Source organism: Larus michahellis, chromosome 5, assembly GCF_964199755.1.
Source record: "Larus michahellis chromosome 5, bLarMic1.1, whole genome shotgun sequence".
NCBI classification, from domain to species: domain Eukaryota; kingdom Metazoa; phylum Chordata; class Aves; order Charadriiformes; family Laridae; genus Larus; species Larus michahellis.
In genome coordinates, this window is record NC_133900.1 from 27,192,410 (window position 1) to 27,198,929 (window position 6,520).

The 6,520-nt window shown below is 52.9% G+C and overlaps 1 long non-coding RNA gene across 1 annotated transcript; it reads right to left on the reverse strand.

The window, feature by feature from the left end:
- Window positions 1-1,788: 1,788 nt before the first annotated feature.
- On the reverse strand, window positions 1,789-5,505 carry LOC141743382 (uncharacterized). Its single transcript, XR_012587030.1, has 3 exons — window positions 5,266-5,505; window positions 2,943-3,073; window positions 1,789-1,914 (listed from the first exon to the last, which is right to left on the reverse strand). It is a non-coding gene; the product is annotated as an uncharacterized LOC141743382 (long non-coding RNA).
- Window positions 5,506-6,520: the final 1,015 nt, after the last annotated feature.

Sequence of the window (6,520 nt, forward strand, 5' to 3'; positions counted from 1 at the left end):
GAGATATGCAACTGGGAACTAGGTAAGCTCTCGCCAACCTCAGTGAGAGGAAGAGGAATTGTGCTCCCTCCCATGGCAGAATGCACCCAGCACACAGCGGGAACGAAATGATGAGTGGTGAAACAAGCCAAAAGCTGAACATCGTCTGAGGAGCGGTTGTGGGAGATGACCTGCGCTCTTGGCAAAGGAATCCAACATGGCCAACCTCCAGAAAAGCAGCATCGGCATCACTTAAGGTAGTGGGCTTTTCAAAATGCCAGTGTTATTTTTCAGAGAGAAACAGATTAATGATGTTTAGAATTAGGTCACTGACTGCCTCAGGAACTATACCTTAATCTTTGATAACCCGCATTCTGGAAAGTGTCAATTATGGCTTATTTAAAGGTGGCTGACCTTTCTGACCTGCACTGCTGTGTGGGAGATGCTCTTGATCTATAGAGCACCTAGGGAAATGTGCTATGTTTACCCAGAGAAAAAGATTGCAGAGAAATTATCCCTTTGGTTTGCTAAGACTCACATGCCGACGTAAGACTGAATCCTAAGCTGACCAAGCTCTGCTAAGCCACTAGGAATATCAATAATTGGCGTCACCAACAAAAGATCCTTAGAATCCAGTTAGAATGTGAAACAAAAATTGCCCCTCAAGTTCCCCAGCAATTTTATGTGTTCATTAACACTCATTGTTTCCAGTGGGCATTTAAGCATTCATTTCTGTTATTGCTTTCAGTGGAATCTGGGCATCTGAAGCACCATTTAGGAACGTAGGGGAGGACAGCTGAAGATTTCGCTGAAGACTGCTGCACAACCATGGACTGATGAGAAATTTTACTGCAGACATCGTTTCAGGATGAATAAAGAGGAAAGCTTTGAAATGGTCTTCTTAATCCCTAGCTTCCACAAGTAAATCAGGTTCCAGCAAGACAGGGCTTTGACAGATGTTCTCAGGAGAGCCTCAACAGAGGGGAATCTACATCTCAGCTATTCCAGTGTATTATAGCTTGAACTCCCCGTGAAGGTGGATTTGAACTGGGAGCTAAGCACGCGGATACATGTCATAATCTGCCATTCCTGTTGTACGTAACAACTTCCCCAGGAAGACTGGATGGACATTTGGGGGGCAATAAGGTCTTCATCTGGCACCATTAGCTGCAACGGAGGAATTGCATTGGAACCCCAAGAGTTCAGGTCTGATGATCTCTGCATTAAGCCTTGCATTAGAGCAGTGCAGCTGGGGGAGGATGATGTCTCCTCAGAGCTTTTGTCTGCCTGCAGAGGACCGTAGCAGGGATGCACTAGCAAATTCTATGAAACCCCTTCACTTCCTTGATGGTTCTTGTGGCGCACGGAAGACAAGATGTTGGGGGGATTCTCTCTGATGGCCCATGGAGTCAATCCGTTCCAACCGTGGGGAAAATTGGAGGCTGATCATCACTTTCCCCTGGAAGAGCTGCTGGTGTGGTTGAACACTGAACAGTGAGGCCCTCTGTCTCCTCTGCCAGGAGCAAGACAGTAAGTCCAAGCAAACCATGAGGAGCAGTGGCTGATTCAAAGTTAGATACGGTCAGTGAGTGTAGGACTAGATAAGGAGTAAAAGAAAACAGTCCTTTTTGGTACACAGCTCCTTTGTAACTTCATATAGAGTAAAAAGATACACAAAGGCTGTCTAAAAAGAAACCTGGAGCTAAGCTGTCCACAAAGTACATAGAAGTAGGGTTTTCGACAGTAGAGATGCTTTTATGCCCTTCTCCAAGGTGTATGAGTGAACAGTGTACTCTGAGAAAGCAGCTGAGGTCTTTGTGTTTGGTGATGGGCTCAGACAGGGAGGAGGCTGTCGGGCTTAGCAGGCAGAGTGCGTCTGGCACGTACGTTACCTTTTCCTTTTGAAGTAACTTGCAGGTCACGTCTCTCTTGTTACTGACAGATAAAAGTAGAAGAGAAGGAAAAAATCTGAGAAATAGCTGAGAAGTCTGGTTGCGGTAAGAAGAGCAGAGATTGTGGTGTCCATGGAGCTGCACTCCAGGGTCAAGTTCTCAGCTGGGCTAAGACACCACCACTCCTCCAGCGGTCACAGTTAAGCAAAGGTCCATTTTGCGATGTAAAAAAGTTCTCAATTATCTTTCAGAAAACTGGGGTTTATCTTTGTTATATTAATGTATACACCTGTACATATTTATTCACGTGTAGATGTATGTGTCTGCATGCACACAAACACATGCACACAAACACATGCACACTTCTGTTATCTATGTATAAACATTTTTGTTTGCAAATAGATAAAATGGGTATAATCCACAGCTGGAGGAAAGCAGTGCAGGCCTGTGAAGTGTTGGGGGGAGAGACCTTTAGACAAATTGAGAAAACATCCCATTTCATGTCCTTTCATTAAATTTTGTTTCATTGCCTATTAAATCTTAGTTAAGGAAACCTAAAAGAACAAATAGATTACAGTGCAAAGCTGGTGCTCTGAGGATTTAAGGTACTCTGTTCAAATTGGTGCTGAGATTCACAGCCCATGTCCATTTACTAGCTAAAAAGCCACTCAATCACGTATGTATTTCTTAGAGCAAGACACCTTATTTTGGAATCTGTACAGCTTCTCACAATGAGGGCTAGTTTGAGTTTCTTTGTACGTGGCTCATACAGACCTAAAATAACAATTATTTAGCTCTCTGTTTTGTGCATTAGATTGAGGACCCTATGCTGCTGTGATCTACAGAACCAAACATGGAGAGACCAACTTAAAATCCCTCCTGGGTGCAAATATCCATTAGTTTTGATATAAGAAATGACCCCAAACTAGAAGTGATTCCATATTACCTGAATGCCCATCTCCCAGTTTTATAGGACTGTAGGAGCAACACTTCGAATATTTTATACTGTTGTCTATGGAGCTTCAGTCTTCTAAGTGTGAAACCAACACCACCTGGACAGTGAATACTCACCCCGCTACACAGGGAGTTATCCTGCCTTTACCAGGAGAGATCGCCACTCAGATGGATTTTTTCCCATCCTGCAGTGTCACAGTCTGTAGCAAACTTCATATTTAATCCTGCTTGTCACTTCAGCACCCAATCTGGAAAAAAAAAATGGAGCTAATATGCTTTCCCAAAGCCAGAGCAGGCTTGCAAAGACAAAAGCCCTTCTGGCTCTGAAGGTCTCTCACAGTGGAGAGATAGAGGTAGAAGAAGGGAGATCCTCAGCCCAAATTCAAGCTGGTGGCAACAGGAATGCTCATCTTGGTTCCCAAGCAGAGGAGTCAGCCATCAGGTTTTAGTCAAGGCAATTCCTCTGCCTGTTTCTGAGAAATAATTCTGCAGTACTGTGCAGAATAATGCATCTTATTTATATATTAGTCCTTACAATTCTTAGCAAAAATTGTTATGTGTTAAATGAACTTTTTGTACCTGCAGCTTTCACTGTCTTCTGAGACACATCCCTTGCGCATTGCCTAGTTACAGTCAGAAGGAATCCTTACAGCACACCAACGTGGAAAACATTCCCCCCTTGAGGTAATAATAAGGGTTAAAGGGTGCAAGATATCATCTCAGGGCTGACCTATGGGAAACACTTGCTGTAGCTGGAAGGCCTGGCAGAAAATAGGTTCTGAGGCTGGGATAACTCATGCGCGATATACAGAGACCAAAATGTCATACCATTGGCGTGAAGAGATCCTCGTGTATTAGGCTTGGCCAAAGCGTTCAAAAAGATGTCCCCAGCTGGGTGGTCATAGGGAGCTGGAGGGAAAAGCCCTCGATGTTTTTAATTTTTGCTTTTTAGCTATCTCATGTCAACATTCACCCATTGCTACATGCAAAATATGACTTGTAATGTCAGTCTCTTATCTATAGGGGTTAAATGGTGTAAGAGTCATGGTGAAATAATCCCATTAGGCACGTGTAACTCAGCACACTTTCCATGTAACGGCTGAAATCCTCACAGACTGGAAGCAAAACTAAGCACGTTCAAATGATTTGAACCCCTTCAGCCATATCTTGGGTACGTTCGCACACCCTTAATCCAGACTGAGCTCCGGCCAAGCACAGTACCTGACCTGACTGATCGAAACCCAGCAGAGACATCTGCAATCCTTTGCCTGCGCTGTTGGCCCATCCATCTCCCTCTGCTCCCCATGCCTGCATGGTAGTGTCGCTTCTCTGCAGGCGCAGTGCTATGGCTAGTGCCAGGTTCATGGCGGCAGAGATGGTGGAGATCCTTTCCATGCTGGGCTCCAAGTCTTCCCTATTGAGGGTCAACTGAAGCTCCTGAGGACCTTTGACTCAGTGATCAGCTCAAACTGCCCCAGGAGCTGGAGAACACTGGTGTGGAAACATGTGAAAATACACACAAGTACAGGCGTGGAGAGCAGCCCTGCAGCTTGTCCCATCTCATCCCTCCTGGAGAGGCAGTACTGGGGTGAAAGCTGGGATTTTGAGTGCCACTTGCCATGTCACAGCTTTGGCAGCATTGCTGGCCCTACAGCGTAGCCACCATTGCTTGCTGCAAGCACCGCAGGTGTCACACTCCTCATGGTGTGGACCAGCTGCCAGATAATCCATCATGCTATACTGGTCACCGATGGGCAGGGTCTCCAAGGGTCCCACGGGTCTCCAGAGCCTGACATAGGATAGTGTTCCTGCCATGGCCCCATAGCTGGGAACACAGCAGCTGCTGCTGTGGCCAGCACAGACCACCCACCCTGCCCAGGCATCTCTGGAGGTGTATTTCAGGCAGCACGGGTGCCATGGTGGGTGCCGTTTCCCACAGCAGGGCGTGTAGGTGGACACCAAGGGCCACATGGTGGTGAATGAGTAGCAGAAGACCACCAGGAGAGGGATCTACACCATCAGAGATGGCTTGCAGGAGAGCCCTCCTCACCCCAGGTACCATGGCTGTGCCTTCTGTGTGCCCCCCCGACCCAGCCCCTCATCCTCATGCTCAGGTTTCCCATCCCTTGCCGCAATGGCAATTGTGGCTGGCAGAAAGCTCTTCAAGGGCAAGCATGACTCCCAGCTGGACTAACGGTGACACCCCCACCACCATCTTCACATACTCACCCATCTGCACCATGAGCCTCACCAAAGGTGGGGGCGGGCAGGGCTTTGAGGGGTGGCAGCACAGGGTAAGAGGAACAGGACTTGGGGACTGCCTTCTGTGCGTGGCCACAGCTTCATCTGCAGCCGGACACGACACAGCAGGCAGGGGATGCACCGCAAAAGAGGGAGTTAAAGCACATTTCCCAAGGCTCATACCACTTGCCGGGAATACCTGTGCCCGGGAGGCAGCAGCTCCAAGGGCTTGTTGGGCCGTTGCGTGGCGCCTCTCCTTGCGCTGGGAACGGATGGACAGAGGAGCCTCTGCCACACCAGGAGCCACCGCCGCCGGAGAGACACGCCGGGTTTCACGGCCCGCAAAACGCCCGACCCACTCCGTGCTGCTGAGCCCCACAGCCGGCCCCAGCAGCCGGGGCTCCAGCCGCACAAAACCCGGCCGACACACCGAGGCTAAGCCCCGACGCCCCCCGTCGGGGACGGGCCCGGGAGGTGCTGGGGAACCGGCCGGGGGGACCCGCGGGGCGGGACCGGCCGCGGGCGGCTCGGGGCAGGACGGGGGGCGCCGGACTCCGGCCCTCCGGGATTTATTGCCCGGCGCCCCGAGCTCCTCCGCCGAGACACCGGCAGCGCGGCGCTTTCCCGGCCCCGGCTCAAACCTGCCCGGCCCCGCCCCGCGCAGGCTCCCTGAGGCCCCGCCCCGGTCCCGGGCGCAGCTCTGGGCCCGCACACGAGGCAGGAGCCCCGGTGCGGAGGCTTCTCCTGGGGCTGAGCGGGGCCTGGGGCGGTGCGGCGGACCTGGGCTCTACCAGGGCCGGTAGGGCAGTCCCGGCCCCGCTGTCCGTCTGTGCCCGGGCGGGTGCGGCCGGAGGACTCCGCTGACCCTGCCCGGAGCGGGGCCGGGCGGGCCTCCCCGTAGTGCCCGGAGCTTCTCCGCCGAGACACCCGGGGCGCATCATCGTGCTCCCGGACCCTCAGCGCAGCCGAGCCCCTACCCCTCACCCGTACCCCGCCTGGGGACCCCGCACCGGCCGCAGCCGCTCGGGGGCTGAAGCGGGGCCGGACGGCGGCCGCCGGGGCTTAAACCTGCCTGGCTCCGCGAGAGGGAGCTCCGCGGCGGCGGGACCGGCGGGGTCCGTGGCCAGCGGGCGGGGCGGGCCGGCGGCCGCGGGGTCCCAGCGCCCGCCCGCCCCCGGCAGCACGGCGGAGGCTGTCCGGTGCTGTGCCCGCCGGGCGTCCCGCTCTCTCCAGCGGCTCTTGGGCCAGGGCCCGGCTTCGGCCCCTTGCTGCTCTCAGGCCGGCGGACCCGGAGCTCGGACATCCCAGGGTCAGAACGGGAGCGGGCCAGAGCCCCCCGGCCACCCCCAGTCCTCATGTCATCCGTCCCACTCGAGGTGTCCTTCGGCTCCCCAGCTCTGCGGCAGCCACAGGGCAGACGCGCCGCCTTCCTGCAAGCCCCTCAGGGACAGCCG